We start from the raw sequence: 18,207 nt of genomic DNA, 5'->3' as shown, positions 1-18,207 counted from the left end.
TGAATGTTCAAACAAAAGTAATAACAAAGTAGTTTGGGGCATATAAGATTTGTCAAAGTAAAGTTATGACAATAGCACAAGAATCAGGAGGGGAAAAATGGAAGTATACTATTACAAGGTTCTTATGCTATATATGATGTGGCATAATATCACTTGAAGGTAGACTATGATAAGTAAAAGATGTGTACTGTAAACTCTAAAGCAACCACTAAAATAACAACAACAAAAAAATAGCTAATAAGCCAACGAAGGAGATAAAACTGAGTCATTTAAAAAATTAATTTAATACAAAAGAAGACAGTGGAAAAAGGGAAAAGGGAATATATAACACATGGAGCCTCTAAGGAAAAAGAATCTGAAAAAGTTTCATATATATATATATATATCACTTTGCTGTACACCTGAAAGTAACACAACATTGTAAATCAACTATACTTCAATAATAAATAAATACATAAATAAATAAATAAAAACAAGTTGCAAAATCTTTTAAAAAGAGAAAAAAACACATATGGGGCAAAAGGTAGACTTGACCTGGAGGGTATTATGCTTAGTGAAACAAGTCAGACAAAAAAAGACGAACACTATATGTTTTCACTTATATGTGGAATCTTAAAAAATAAAACAAATGAATAAATACAACAAAATAGAAACAGACCCACACATACAGAGAACAAACTAGTGGTTAACAGTGGGAAAAGCAGTGGGGGAGAGGCAAGACAGGGATGAGAATTAAGATACAAACTACTAGGTATAAAATAAATAAGATACAAAGATATAATATACAGCATAAGGCATATAGCCAATATTTTATAACTTTATATGGAGTATAATCCATAAAAATTTTGAAACACTATGTTTTATACCCAAACTAATATAATATTGTAAGTCAATTAAACTTAAATTTGTTTAAAAAGATCGATTTAAACCTAACCATATCAATAATTACATTAAATGTAGTCTAAACCCCATTTAAAAGCGGAGATTGTCGAATTACATAAAAACATAAGACCCAACTATATGCTGCTTACAAGAAACAAACTTAAAATATAAAGACACAAATAGGTTAAAAGTAAAAGCATGGAAAATGATATCTCATGATAACACTAATCAAAATAAAGCTAGCGTAGCTATCTTAATATTAGACAAAGTAAATTTCAGGACAAAGAATCTTACCAAAGATAAAGAGGGTCATTTCATAATTATAAAATGGTCGAATGATCAAAAAGGTATTAAAAATTCTAAATATTTATACACCTAATAACAGTTTCAAAGTACATGAAGCAAAAACTGATAAAACTGTATGGAGAAATAGACAAACCAACAATTACTGTCAGATTTCAAAACCTTTCTCTCTATAATTTATACAACAAGTAGACAGAAAAATCAGTAAGGTATAGAAGATTTGAAGAATACCGGCAAACAACTTGACCTAAGTGACATTCATACACTCCACCCAACAAGAGTAGAATACACATTCTTTTCAAGTGCACTCTGAACTTTTACCAAAATAAATCTGAAGGGCCATCATAACAAGTATTAGAAATATAAAAGGATTCAAATCAAGTAAAGTATGTTCTCTAACAACAATGGAATTAAATTATAAATCAATATCAGGAAAATGTCTTTAAAAATCCCCAAATATTTGGAAACTGAATAATACACTAAAGAACCATGGGTCAAAGAAATCAAAAGGGAAATTTTTAAATGTTTTAAACTAAATATAAATGAAAACACAACATTTCTAAATTTGTGGATGCTGCTAACATAGTACTTAGGTGAAATTTTAAAGCAATAACCACCTACGTTGGAAAAAAGAAGAAAGATCTCATAAGACAGGTTTCTTAAGAAAGGAGAAGAAGAATGAGAAGGAGAAGAAGAAGAGGAGCAAATTAAACCCAAAGTAAGTGGAAAGGAAATGATAAAAATCGGAGAGAAATCAATAAAATATAAACCAAACAAAAAATAATAAGAGAAAAATCAATGAAGCCAAAGCTACTTCTTTGAGAATACTTTCTTAATTGATAAACCTCTAGCCAGACTGATCCGTAACAAAAATAGAAAAGACAGTAATGAGAGAGGTGAAATCACTACTAATTCTATAGATACTAAAAGGATAATAAGGGAATATTATGAACAACTTTATGCCAATAATTCAACAACATGCATGAAATGGACATATTCCTTGAACAACACAAATTACAAAATCTCACTCAAAAGAAATAGGACATTAGTGGGAATGGAGAAGCAAGGACCTCCAAAATTCTCTCCTCTGTAAATGCAACAAGAACACACAAAAATCAACATTTCAGAACTCTGGCAATTAACCAAAGGCTTGTAGCAATCTGCAGAGCAATTATTCAAAACAAATGGTTGAATATCAGTAAGAATGGTGAGCTTTGTGGCATTTTAACTTGCTGTACTTACCTCCACCTCTCTCCAGTTCCACAGTAGCCTTGAAAACTAACAGCCCACAATCACACCTGGAAGTCAGTGGAGGGGGACAAAAGAGGTTTGGCATTCCTCCAAAGGCTCATTCTCAAGAATTATTTTATCTGTCTGGTGGTTCACTGGAAGACCTCACTCACAGGGATCTTGTCTTCATTTGTCCTGTAACCAGCCTTTTTACCAGGGGTATTTACTGAGAAAAATAAGTGACAATAGTTTGACATCATGGCTGCCTGATGAAGTTAGACTACAGTTGGGCAAGCAATATGTTAACCAAAACACTTAAAAGGGAAAGCTGGGGAATGATGTGTCCATAAGGGATGTTATGAACTGAATTGAGCCCCGCCCCCCAAATTCTTATGTTGAAGTGCTAACCCCCAATACCTTAGAACATGACTCTATTTGGATATAAGGCCTTTAAAAAGAGGTAATTAAGGTTAAATGAGTTCATAAGGGTGGAACCCTAATCCAATATGACTGATGTCCTTATAATAAAAGGAAGAGACACCAGGGATGTGCACACACAGAAAAAAGGTCACATGAGGACATAGTAAGAAGGTAGGCATCTGCAAGCCAAGGAGAGATGCCCCAGGAGAAATCAAACCTGACAACACCTTGATGTTGGATTTCTAGCCTCTATAACTAAGAGAAATAAATTTCTGTTGTTTAAGAAACTCATTTTATGGTATTTTGTTACAGCAGCCCTAGCAAACTAATACAGGGGTCTTTGGAAAAGCCATGTACATGTATAAAGCTGTGTACATGCCCAGAGCTGTGTACATGCTCAGGAAAGACCTGAGAAAGACATAAGCTCTCGTCCCTAGCTGCCCTTGAGACTCTATGCAAGAAGTGAAGGCTAAAGCAGAGTTGTAAATTGCCTGCGTGTTGAAGGTATGCCCCAACATGCACACAGAATCCCTCAGGAAAGACAAAGATTTATTGGTTCCAGGAATTTAAAGAAATCACCATTCAATCACTAGCTGAACACTAAGCTGAGTCGAAATTTCAGTGGTGACACATGACAAAGAATACAGAGTTTACAGAATTAGTTCATAAAAGTCATTAAACAAGCAGCAATAACAAACCCTGATGGCATGGCAGGGGTAAATCTGATTTCCAAAGTTGACACATTATATTATTTAAGATGTATAATTTTCAATAACAACAACAAGTTACAAGACATCCAATAGAAACAAGAAATATTTCACACGGAGGGGGGAAAAAAGCATTCAGTAGAAACTGTCTCTAAGGAAGCCAAGATATTGGCCTTCCTAGACAAAGACTTTAAATCAGCTATATTAAAGATGCTCAAATAACTAAATGAAATCATGTCTAAAAAAACTAAAGGAAGTATGAAAATGATGATTCACCAAAGAGAGAATATCAATAAAAAGGTAGAAATTACTTCTTAAAAGAGCTAAATACAAATTCTCTCATTGAAAAGTATACAATAACTGAAATGAGAAACTTACCAAAACAGCTCAACAGGCAGAAGAATCAATAAATTTGAAGTTACATTAATTGAAATTATACAGTCTAAGGAACAGAAAGAAAAGAGAATGAAGAAAAATGAACAGAGTCTGCTCTGAGACTTGCAGGGCTCAAAAGAAGAAACAACCTAAATGCATATCAGTTGATGAATGATAAACAAAATGTGGCATATCCATACGATGGAATATTATTCAGATATAAAAAGGAATGAAGTACTGATATATGCTATAACATGAATGAACACTGAAAACATTGTTAAGTGAAAGAATCCAAATACAAAAATGCCACATGTTGTATAATTCCATTTATTTGAAATCTCTAGAACAGGCAAATCCATAGAGACAGAAAGTAAAAGTAAACTAGTTGTCTCCACCCGCTGGAGGGGAAGGGGGAAATAGGAACTAATAGCTAATGGGTATGGGGTTTCTTTTTGGAATAATAACAGTTCTGGATTTAGATAATGATGATGCTTGTATTACTTTGTATATATACTAAAATCCTCTGAACTGTATACTTTAAAAGGGTAAAACTTATAGTATGTGAATTATATATCAGTTAAAAACTTGTATGAGAACAAAATGATTAAAAGATGAAATAGATAACCTGAATAACTCTATATCTATTAACAAAAGTAAATTTGTAGTTTAAAATATTCCTAAAAAGACAGGGTCCATGGTAAATTCTACCAAACATTTTAAGGAAGAAGTCAACACAAACTCTTCCAGAATATTGTTAAAGAAGTAATACTTCCCAATTCATTCTATGAGGCCAACATTACCTTGATATTAAACCCAGACAAAGACGTTTCCAAAAAAGAAAATCACAGACCAATAGCCCTCATCAAATGAGATGTAAAAATTTAGCAAACTGAATTCAACAATATATAATAATGTTAATACATCATGATGAAATGGGGTTTATTCCATGAATGCAAGATTGGTTAGACATTCATAAATTAATAAAATTCAACATATTAATAAACTGTATATAATTACATTAAGATAGAGATATAGATATATATCAATAAATATAGAAAAAGCATTTGACAAAACATCCATCCCTTATTTTTTTTAAACTCAAAAAAGTAGGAATAAAAGAGTACTTCCTCAATCTGATAAAGGGCATCCCTGAAAAACCTACAGTTTATATCATACTTAATGGTGAAAGACTAAATGTTTATTCCCTAATGTAGGAATAACACAAGACATTTTATCGCCCCATTCTATTCAATATTGTACTGGATGTGTTGGCCAGTACAAAAAGACAAAAAAAAAAAAAGGTGAAGGAGGAAGGAAGGGAGGAAGAGATGGAAGGGGGAAAAGCATCCAGATTGGAAAGAAAAAATTAAAACTGTCTTTATTTGCAGACAATGTGAGTGCCTATATAAGATGGAATCTACAAAAAAGCTGTGAGAACTAATAAGTGAATTTAGCAGGGCTGTAGGATACAAGTTCAAGATACAAAAATCAATTGCCTTTCTATACACTAGCAAAAGAATAATAGATAAATTAAATTTTTTCTAAAAAAAACAATGTCATTTACAATGTCATCAAAAATATGAAATACTAAAGGATAGATCTAACAAAAGTTGTGCAATACCTGTTCACTGAAAATTATAAACATTGCTCAGAGAGGACCTAGATAAAGAGTTACACCATGTACATAAGTTGAAATACTCAGTATTGTTAAGATGTCAATTTTTCCCAAATTGATCTATAGATTTAATGCAATCCCAGTCAAAATCCAAGAAGGCTTTTTTGTAGAAAATTACAAGCTAATTCTAAAATTCATATTAATGCAAAATACATAAAATAGCCAAAACAGTTTTGAAAAAGAACAAAATTAGAGAACTAACATGACCTAATTTCAAAATTTACTACAACAATACAATAATCAAGGTAGTACAATGACAGATCAATGGAATGAAATACAGAATCAAAAAACAGACCCACACCACAATTGAGTTTTTACAAGGGTGCAAAGAAATGCAGTGGGAAAGAATAATCTTTTCAACAAATTATAATAGAACAATCAGACATCTATATGCAAAAATGAACTGTAATCCATACCTATCCATACCTCACACCATATAAGAGATTAACTCTGACTGGATTGTTGACCTAAATATAAAACCTTAAACTGTAAAACTTCTGCGAGAAAACATAGAGGGAAAAAACTTTGTGACCTCAGTACAGGCAAAGATTTCTTAAATAAGGTGCCAAAAGCATAATCCATACAAGAAAAAAAATGGATAAACTGACCTTCATCAAAACTAAGAACTTCAGGAAATAAATTTCTAGAAACATACAATCTTCCAAGACTGAAACATAAAGAAATAGAATATCTGAATACACCAATTACTATTAAGGAGATTAAAGCAGTAATCAAAAACCTCCCAACAAACAAAAGTCCAGGACCAAGTGGCTTCACTGATGAATTCTACCACACATTTAAAGATTCAATACCTGTCCTTTTCCAACTCTTCCCAAAAACTGAAGAGGAGGAAATGCTTCCAAACTCACTTACTGAGGGGCAGCATTATCATGATACCAAAACCAGACAAGGACTTCACAAAAAATAAAATTACAGGCCAATGTGCCTGATGAACATAAATTCAAAATTCCTGAACAAAATATTAACAAATCAAATTCAACAATACATTAAAAAGGATCATACACCAAGATCAACTGGGATTTATTCCAGGGATGCAAGAATAAGTCAACATCCATAAATCAATCAATATGACACACCACATTAAAAAAATGAAAGATAAAAATCATATGATCATCTCAATAGATGCAGAAAAAGCATTTAACAAGATTCAACATACTTTTATGATAAAACTCTGAACAAGGTGGGTATAGAGAAAACGTACCTCATAATAATAAAGGCCATATGTGACAAGCCCACAGCTAACATCACACTCAGTGGCTAAAAGCTAATGTCCATACCACCCAAGGCAATCTACAAAATCAATGCAATCCCTATCAAAATACCAATGGCATGTTTCACAGGACTAGAACAAATAACTCTAAAATTTGTATGGGGACTTCTCTGGTGGTCCAGTGGTTAAGAATCCGTCTTGCAATGCAGGGGACACTGGTTCGATCCCTGGTCGAGGAACTAAGATCCCTTATGCCGTGGGGCAACTAAGCCTGTGTGCCACAGAGAGCTCACGTACCACAACAAGAGAGAAGCCCATGCACCAGAACGAAGATCCCGCGTGCCACAACTAAGACTCAATGCAGCCAATAAATAAATAAATAAATTTTTAAAAAATAATTTTAACAAAATAAAATCTGTATGGAACCACAAAAGATGCTGAAGAGCCAAAGCAATCTTGAGAAAGAACAAAGCTGGAGATATCATGCTCCCTGATTTCAAACTGTACTACAAAGTTACAGCAACCAAAACAGTATAATATTGGCATAAAAACAGACACATAGATCAATGGAACATAAATGACAGCCCAGAAATAAACCCAGACATACATGGTCAATTAACTGACAACAAGGGAGCCAAGAAAATACAATGAGGAAACGACAGTCTCTTCAATAAACAGCATTGGGAAAACTGGACAACCACATGCAAAAGAACAAAACTGGACCACTCTCTTAAACTACACACAAAAATTAACTCAAAATGGATTAAAGACTTGAATGTAAGACCTGAAACCATTAAAAATCCTATAAGAAAACATAGGCAGTAAGCTCCTTGACATTGCTCTTGGCACTGAATTTTTTGATCTGACTCCAGAAGCAAAGGCAACAAAAGCAAAAACAAACAAGTGGGACTAAATCAAACTAAAAAGCTTCTGCACAGAAGAGGAAACTTTCAACAAAACTAAAAGGCAACCTACTGAACAGGAGAAAATGTTTGCAAATCATATATCTGATAAGGAATTAATATGCAAAATATATAAAGAATTCAATTCAATAGCAAAACAAACAATCCAGTTAAAAAATGGGCAGAGGATCTAAATAGACACTTTTCCAAAGAAGATATGCAGATGGCCAACAGGCACATGAAAAGATGTTTAACATCACTAATTATCAGGGAAATGCAAATCAAAGTACAATGAGATATCACCTCACACCTGTTAGAATGGCTATTATCAAAAAAAAAAAAAGGAAAAGGAAAAGAAATAACAAGTGTTGGAGAAGTTGTGAAGAAAAGGTAACCTTTGTACATTATTTTTGGGAATGTAAATTGCTGCAGCCACTATGGAAGACCATATGGAGGTTCCTCAAAAAATTAAAAATAGAACTACCACATAATCCAGCTATTCCACTTCTGGGTATTCATCTAAAAAAAACAAAAACAGTAATTTGAAAAGATATACACACCCCTATGTTCATTGCAGCATTAACCGCAATAGCCAAGATATGGAAATAACCTAAGTGTCCATTAATGGATGAATGGATAAAGAAGATGTGGTACATATATACTACTACCAAGCCATAAAAAAGAAGGAAATCTTACCATTTGTGATAACATGGATGGACTTTGAGAATATTCTCTGAGTGAAATAAGTCAGACAGAGAAAGACAAATGATTTCACAAATGTGTAGAATCTAAGAAACAGAACAAAAAAAACCAAAACTCATATATACAGGGAATGTTTACAGCAGACTGCCTTTGGACTGCAACTCTTCCCAGAATCGCCAGCCTGCCAGCCTACTCCATCAGATTCTGGGTTAGCCAAGCCTCCGCAATCATAATATTTTTGGAATTCAAGAATTTAGAGACCTAGGAGGATCGATAAAGGTGGCAGAGTAGGGGACATGGAACTCACCTCCCACCATGAACATATCAAAAATACATCTACATGTAGAACAGGAGGGCTCTAGTCTACATCACATAGATTTATTCAGGGACGTAGGATGAAGGGGCAGCCGCTAGCAAAGAGCAGATGCTTAGTGAATTCATTCCTTCACCAGGCAATATGGTAGATAAGAGCAAGAAACAGCTTGATAAAGTCTATGTACACAGCTGGAAGATGATGTGATGGGACCCTAACAGAAATAAAGATCAAGCACTGTCTAAGTCTACTGGAAGGTAAAATAAAACCACACCCATGGTTGTGAAAGATGCGGCATTCAAGACAGGCATTAGAGAACAGGTGTGGGGAAGTGGGGCAAAGGTCACTGAGAAAATTAAGAAAGTAAAAGTGATATAGACCTCCTTTCATAATATCTCTGGGAGAATGGAACGCAGACATTGTGGCAAAATTCATTACAAAATAAATGCCATTTCACCCGTATGTTTAACAGTTTCTTTCTCTCTCTCTCTCTCTCTCTTTTTTTTTTTTTTTTTTTTTTTGCATGTAGTAGTAGAAGTAGAAATAGTATCTGGAAAAGTATAAAATCATTATACTCGATTATTTGAACCAAGGTCAAAATGAGAACTACCATGAATGTTAGCACGTTTTTCAAATTCTATGTGGAATTGGATGTATCGTGCTCCAATGGAATTCTGAAATGAGGTCAACTTCTGGCAGATCACACGACTAACTCTATTAAGCCACTGTTCTGTGATCGGCTCCATATGCGGCACCCTTCTGCTGGGTAATTTTGTGCTCAGGCTAAAGATGTCAGGAAAAATAGCAAAATCTTGATATATTGTCAAAGTTCACACAGTATTACAAAAATCAAGGTACAAATGTATAATTGGTTCAAAATCTGAGAACAAAACATCACCTCACTTAGAGTTTATCATAAAATTATTTCTTCTCCCAACAAAAATCAAGGGAAAAAAGTCTATCCTTGCAATGCATGAGCCTTGACTGTACCTTGGGTCAGGAAAAAATTAAAATAGCCATAAAAGATATTTAGGGGTTAATTGGGAGAAATTTAAATATGAAATAGATTGTTTTATGGAATTACTGTTCATTTCTTAAGTATGATCATGGTTTTAAAGTTATTTAGGAGAATTTCTTTTTTCCGAGAAGATGCAAGTGTCATGATGTCTGCAACTTACTTTAAATATATAGAGAGGAGGGTAGAAGGGGGCATAGGGGTAGAGAGAAGGAAGAGAAGAGGGACATAGGCGGAGGGGGAGAGACAGGAGGAGGGAGAAATACAGAAACAGAATGCTCAAATGCAGCAAAATGTTAACAATTGTTAAATTTAGGTGAATACAAGTGTTTATTCTGCCATTTTTTCAATTATTCATTATATTTGAAATTTCTCAACATAAAAACTTAGGGAAATAAAAATATTCTATCTTTATTAAATCTAATTTTAACTCACATAGAATGACAAGATTTACAAGAAATTTCCTGCTTAAAATGACGAACAGAAAGGATTCATGAACAATTCTGGCATGCTTTCTTATAAGTACTACATATGCTTGGTGAAAAAAAATCTGAGGTTAAAAATTTTGTAACCTTTGTCTTCCCTCTGCTGCATTAGTATCACACTGCTATGTGCACATTTGTTGATGGAGTTTGATAACAAATTCCAAACTTGATGTAACCATCTCACTCTGTGCCATGTGCAGTTTTTTGTACTGATATTTTAGTTTTAGTTTTGCTATGAAATTACCATACACTATATATAAAATACTACAAACATTATTCCAACAGAGATCAATTTTTCTAAGAGAAATCAATATTATTCACAGATGTTCTTCAATGAATAGCCTCAAAATTAGGATTAGATCAAACCATGAAACAAAGCAGTTTTATACAACAAATGTTCAGGGGAGAAGAGAGAGATGAGGCATAGTACTCAACCCTGCATCTCTGTCATGCCACAATGCTGGTGCAGCTACATAGCAGTGCAAGAGCCAGTGTGGGGATAGAGATGCGCATATTCCTCAAGGTATGTATTCCCTTTCTGCATAGTAATCAATGCTGCTGGTAAGCAGTACGTACAGATATATTTGCTTTGTATGTGCAGTTCTAGCCATAAAGTCGTATTTCAGTTTATTTACTCCAGTTTATTTAAGAATGCAGGGATAAAATTTCTGAATTCTTTTTACTATAGAAAATGAATTTCAATTAAGGGAGTAGACAAACATTAGCATAAAATAGTCTGTGGCGGAAAGGATATAAAGGTCAGAAAAAAGTATTACAGAATTCTCCACATTCACTGTGAAATGTACAAACATAAAAATTTATGTTTGATAGTCTCATAAATTTTCAGGCTAATGTGCAATGAATTTGAATTTTGTTTAAAATATCTAAATATACAATGAGTGAGCAAATGTATCATATGCTGTGTTTAAGATATAAATTACTAAAAACAAGATAATGATGCGACTCTCCATATATTAATGTTCACAACCTTTTATTAAATTATCAAAGATAACTCACAAATAACAGCTCAACACTGGAATACACAAAAAATGCTATGCCATTTCTACAATTCTGTTCAGAAAAATAACTCAGTCTAGATGGAAATCCTTCATGAAGTTTTTGGAAATGGAAATCATGACTGGCAGCCTGATTGCCAGTTGTTTGCATATGTGGCAAATATCACATTCCCTCACTCAGGACCTCCTTTGCCTAGAAATGTCAGTTTCTTGAGACTGCATACTTAACATTTGGATAATTCTGGATTTAGTCAGAAAAATGATAATGATAAGAAGTGCCCCCAAATACAATGACCTGCATCAGGAAGTTGTGAATTCCCTTTCACAGGCAGTGTTCAAGCAAAGATCAGACAACCCCTTCACTGTAAGTTTGTGGTGGGGATGTAAGCACCACATGGGGAATTGGATCACATCCCTTAAAACTCGGTAAATCTGTTGCTCTAAGATTCTTAAAGATCTAAAGATATGAAAAATAGAATAAAATAAAAAAATAAAGATATGAAAAGGTGAACTTTTGTGGTTTTGAAAGTCTAGATATTTTTTAGGAAATGCAAAAGTTGCCTCAATTTTCTAACTTTTCTAGAAAGAAGATAAATCTGAAAATGGTCTTCTCTTTTAAGCTCTTGATATTAATCATACACATTTGGGGAATAATATAATAAATATGCTCTTTTCTCATTTTACAATGATAACATATAATGATGGTGTCAGAAATACATTAATACACTGAGAGAGCAGACCTCTGACCTGCAGATACTGACCTAAACAAATTTACATGTGAATGAGGTAAACGGTGTGCTATCACACAAGAACAAGTGAAGCCTGCCTCTTTTACTGGTTTTGGAAAGTGATTATTATTGCACCAATGGAGCTTGAACAGAACTGGAATTAATATATCATGTTTCCTTACAAACATTGTAAGTCAGTTTCTGATATATCATTTTAAATAATTGTTTCCAAAATTGCTTTGATTACCTAACGTCAGTTTAGTTCATATAATATGAATGTTTCTATGATTCCACAAATTCTCACATTTTCCAAACTCAACTTTTCACGAAAAAAACGTAAGTCCTGATAGACAGTCAAGATAAAGGATATTTGTATCTACACTAGAAGAAAAGCATGTTGATATAAAGTGAAAAGCATAATCACCTTGGATTCTGACTCCAAATATCTCAGTTGCTTGAAAATAATTCTGGTGGAATTTTTCACCTTTCACCTTGTTTACTTACAACCAGGGAAAGGGTAACCACTCAGCCCATAGTTTGTTGGCGCACAAGACTGATTCAACTGATCATCCAAAGATTTAGTTCTTTTTCTAGCTGGCCTTTGAATGTAGGCCACTTCTCCAGAAATTTCTCCCCATGTGAATAATGATTCGGGGATTTAGTTTTTAACATTTCACTTTATAACTTGTCAGTTTCCTCTCTATCACACCTTATTCTCAAAGTTTTTTCCTAGAATCATCTCACACGTCCAAGTCAAAACTGCTAAATTAATTCTAGTTTGCCATTCTCTACATCTGATAATCCCATGGAAGGGTTAAATCCACCTGAGAGTTTAAGAAAATGTGTCAAAAATTTACTTAGTTCAGCTTTCTATATACTTATAGGTGGTTTCATTTTTAAACTTATCAATTCATTGGTATTTTTATTTCAAATATGATTTTCATATAAATTTTTATATCTCATATTTTTATTATGAACTGCCATGAAATGCCAATAACTTCTATATATCACTGTAAGATGTTAGAAATACAAATATACACTTGTATTTTAATATCATGAAATGTTCATTGCACATATATTTATGTCAACAAAAAAAAACGTTATTTCATGTCTCTTTCATACCCATTACTTCTGTTAAGAATTCTTAATAAATAGATGTTGTATCATCTAAAAGCTATATATTTAGATAATCCTGGACATAAATTACTGTATACTAAAGGCACTTAAAATAATTTTACTATTTTTAAAATTTTAGGCATAAAACCAAGAAGACTACAATAAGATGATAACATTCGTATTTAGAAGCAGCATATGAATGCATTATAATACATCCAGATACTGATGCTATGTTATTTGTAAATGATTCAATTACCCACTAATACTACCACAGAATTTTTTCCTCTAGAAAGTTGTCAAGAAACTCAGTGACTGTTTTTCAAGGCCAGAGCTTACTAATGAAAAGTGAAAAATTTAGTCACATTCAGATACCAATAGATAATGATCATTATGTAGCAATTTGAATACTTTTTATATTCATCCCCACTTCAAGAATTTACATCTTAGTGAATAAGTCAAAAGATTCAGAACTTTTTATTTCTTTCCTTGCATATTTGAACACCAGTATATAGATTCATAACCTGATGACTTTGGAAAATAATAAATTAAATAATTCTGTATTTAAGAAACATTACTCAAGTTACCAATAATCATAAGAATATAAATAAAATTAATCTTTAAACTAACATCATTTATTTTTTTTATATTTCTCAAGTATTCCATAAGAAGTTATTTTTTCCAAGTACATTTTAAAATATATTATTTAAAGAATAGGATACATGAAACTCAAACATTATCACCCTGGAAAATGTTCTATCATAAGATTATGAGATTGTCTGAGATCCTAACAATTAAATTTTTATATCGAAGATCTTTATATATGTTAGGTTCACACAGTTTGTAATTTTATTTTAAAAAACAGTAATAACATACTTTTGATTTGCAGGTTTAAAACAACACTGAATTTGTAAGCAAAAAATAGAATATATGCATAAATACAGACAGCCTTATGTATTTGTATAAAAAATATCTGAACATAAAAAGTACAAAATTAAATTAGATTTTAAAAACCAATCATACTCAGAACTTGCACAATCGAAATTCTGTTAGCATTACACAAAGTTGTCTGAGGAGACTGCACTTATTGCAATGATTTGCCATTGCACTACATATTTTGGAACATTCTTCCCTCTCTTCAGTAGTGGCAAATCTCAGTCTTTGAAAGAGGATTTGGTTTAGAGAAAATCACACATCTTTGACAACCAAATTTGATGGAACAAGTTGTCAAATCACTAACAAATTTTATACTGAAATAAGATATCATTGATTTTTTGTGTGCTTCCTAAAATTATTTTAAGGCATTTCTAGAAACGTTTTGAGATATTTGCATCACTAGAATAAGTTTTTAGCTTCCTAAAATGGTCACCTTGAAAAGAATATTCATCTGGAATCTTGTCTTGAAATTTCATTACCTTCCATCTCAAACAAATGCATAACACTTTTTTATTTATACATTAAGGAAGAGGAAAATGAGATAAACATCCTCTGGTATTTTCTATAACTATGACTTGTTGATTTCCTCAATATTGGAACTTGTTTTCTCACATGAAAGATGAACTACATAAGAGACAGTAGCTGGATCAGCTCACTGTTTCTCAATCTCAATACTATTGACATTTGGGGTTGGATCATTGTGTGCGAGCGGCCCTGTGGATTGTATGTTGCTTAGCAATATCCTTGGCTTCTACCCACTGGATGCCAGTAGCAGCCCCTCAGATATGACCATCGAAAATGTCCCCAGACATTACCAAATGTCCCCCAGGAGACAAAATCATCCCTAAATGAGAATCACTGGATTGGGTAATTGGAAATGTCCTTTCAAACCCAAGAGCCTATAATTCATAAGACAATATATTATATGTGTGACTGATTCACTTTGTTATAAAGCAGAAACTAATAAATAAATAAATAAATAAATTTTTAAAAAGACAATATAAAATACATAGAGAGAACATTGTTATACATTCTAAATATCTAAAATTAAATCAATAAGTATAAAGAATATTATTATAATTTTTCTAGTTACACACATCTTCAAAGACAACTTTGTAATAAAATGATAGGGTGAACATGTTTAAAATGTATTGTCATTAAGGCACAGCCTAGTAACACACTAAAAATATTAAGGTACGTATAATACACACACATTTAGAAATATAACTATAATAATGTTTGTGTAAATCTATAAATCTATGCATACTCATAGCAAAGAATGCCTCAAAACAATATGATCATTTAATTCCTATTTAACAAACTTCATACCCTAGAATAGTATACATTTTGTTATAATCAATAAATAAATTTAAAATGACCACTCCTAAGGGAAAACTAGATAAAACAAACATGGTGGTCATTTATATAGAACCCTCCTGTGACTTTTAAACTCAATAAATGGTGAAATGCGTTACTTGCTTTCTCAGTAACATTCAAATTTCTATAGAAATGCTGTCTTTTTATATCTACCATCACAGTTACTGTCAAGAACTAGACTTCAATCAAGTAAGCAATACATTTCCTAAGGTTTGAAATTTCTTTCCAGTTACCATTTTTTTCTAAACTTATATTTAACATAAAAATCACTTCTGACAAATTAACATTAAAGCACTATTAAATACCCAACTGAAATAACATTTTGATGAAATAAAATAATAAAATAGAACCATTATGAATAATAGTAGCCCAATATTTTTTTGTTCAAAGCAACTTACCTCACTTCTGATTTAGACAATATAATAAGTCCACAGATTACCTTGCAGGGCATTTCTACTGAGCTAAGACCAATCACAAGGCTCAGTTTAGATCTACTGATTTTTGAGCAAACATTACTACTAAAAACCCCTATTATAAATGAAAAAAAGATTCCAAATGGTTAGAATTCCCTGTTTACTGGAGAACACCATAAAGCACAAGTTATTAAGAGTATAGTATTATGGATAGTGACTGTCCCTAAATAAACCTGAAAGCTTGTCATAAAGTTGAAATGATATTCTTATAAATTGACAAAATTAATATACGATTTTGAGTCACAACTCTTTAACCATAAAGAGGGCTCATGGGTATGCTGCTCTTCTTTTAATTAAAAAGTCTCCTCGGTAGTTATTGATGTGTGAACATATTTCCATAGAGAATTATTTAAATGAAGAGAAAAGCATTCAAATATAGTCAAATATAATTGTTTAAAGAGACTATACATTCATTCATTAGCAGAGTATTCTAATATAAAATCAAAAGTAAAGCATGCCATAGGTAATTATTACTGGCTTAGCTGTCAGTTAGTCAAATCAACTAAAAGGCCAATTATTCTGAGGATACCCAGGGTGGAAAGCTCATGTTGGCATTAGGTCATTTTGAGATAGTTATGGTTCCTTTTTATAGTAAATTAATTTCCCAGCAAAAATATTTGGCATGTAACTGCATATGCTATGACTTATCCTTGTGTTTTAAATCTTTAACATTTGGAGAAAAACGTAATATTACCTATAAAATGAAAGTAAGATAGTAGAACAAAAATAGATAATAAAAATTTCAGATTAAGTTAGAATATTTCCTTTTTTTCTAGTTTCATCATCAGTATGACTCAAGAAACTCAACATCAAAGGACAAGTTTTCAACTTAATAATCATATCCATGGTTGACTTCTCAATATGGATTTGAAGTTGTGTGTATATGTTAAAATAATGCATTAAAAATACTAAAAAAAATTTAGGAAGTGTTTTCAAATTCAAAAAAGCACTAAATTACCACATATTAGAAAGCCTACGGTAAGTATCAGAGGTAGAAAATGCTGTGTCTAAAACTGAGATAATATAAGTATAGTCTTCCTTCATCTCAAAATTTAAATTGTGCAGTGACCCTGGTATATTAAGTTCCTTCCCTAGGCTCTGCCCATATTCAGCATCAGGTTATTGTAAATACTAGCACAATGAGAAATTGTTTTGGATGGGCAGTCCCTCCTGGATACTACCTGGGGTCCCTATTCACTGTCCACCGTGGCACTTAGTACCAGATTGTCACCAACTGCTTTCCTGTCTCCGCGGTGGACTGTATCCCAGACAGCAACGACTGTGACTTACTCATTGCTCTAACTCCAGCACTCCAGCTCTTAACACGAGTGTATTTGGGTTAAATGAAATAAACACCTAAAAATCATGATAGTCAATGGTTCTCAAATCTAGCAGCACGACAGAATTACCTGGAGAGCTTTTAAAATGTTTATGCCCACACCACTTAAATCTGAATCTCTGGGGTGGGAGGCTCTTGGGATCTGTTTCAAAAATCTTCCTAGATAACAGGAGCTGAGGGGAGTGGGAAGGGCAGCTGTAATTTAACAGGCATAGAGTTTCCGTTCTGCAAGATGAAAAGTTCCGGAGATCTGTTTCACAGCAATGTAAACATAGGGAACACGACTAAACTGTACACTTAAAAATGGTTAAGATGGTAAAAATTTTATATGTGTTTTCTACAATAAAAAAAAATTTCTTTTTAATCTTCCCAAGTGATTCTACCATGAAGCCAGGGTTGAGAACCACTGTTAAGTATTGAATACCGGGAGAATGTTAGTTTCCCCCCCAACCAGTGCTGTTTGTTGAGTGGGAGGGAGGGAGAGAAGAGGAGAGACTTCAGTCTTTTCTAATCAGTTCCCCAACTGTGTACCAAAAACCACTTGTTCCTAAAAGAAGGAGTCTAGGTCTAAATAATTTCAGAAAATCGAAACCCCTTACCCAGAATCAAAAGGCATGTTGGAATACTTAAAAAGTTAGGAAATCCTGCAGTCAAGAAACCTGTTCAACTTACTTGTTTCCAAGACTTATTTGACTATACAGATCTCCCTCAACTTACAATGGGGTTACATCTGGAGAAACCAGTTGTAAACTGAAAATATCGTAGTTTGAAAATTCATTTAAGTCCACTCACCTACTGAACATCATAGCTTAGCCTAGCCTACCTTAAATGTGCTCAGAACACCCACATTATCCTACAGTTGGGCCAAATCAGCTAAGACAAAGTCCATTTTATATTAAAGTGTTGAATATCTCATGGAATTTACTGAATACTGCACTGAAGGTGAAAAACAGAATGGTTGTATGGGAACAGAATTGTTGTAAGT

This window comes from Hyperoodon ampullatus, assembly GCF_949752795.1.
Source record: "Hyperoodon ampullatus genome assembly, chromosome: 12".
NCBI lineage: Eukaryota > Metazoa > Chordata > Mammalia > Artiodactyla > Ziphiidae > Hyperoodon > Hyperoodon ampullatus.
Note: the sequence above shows the minus strand (reverse complement) of the source record.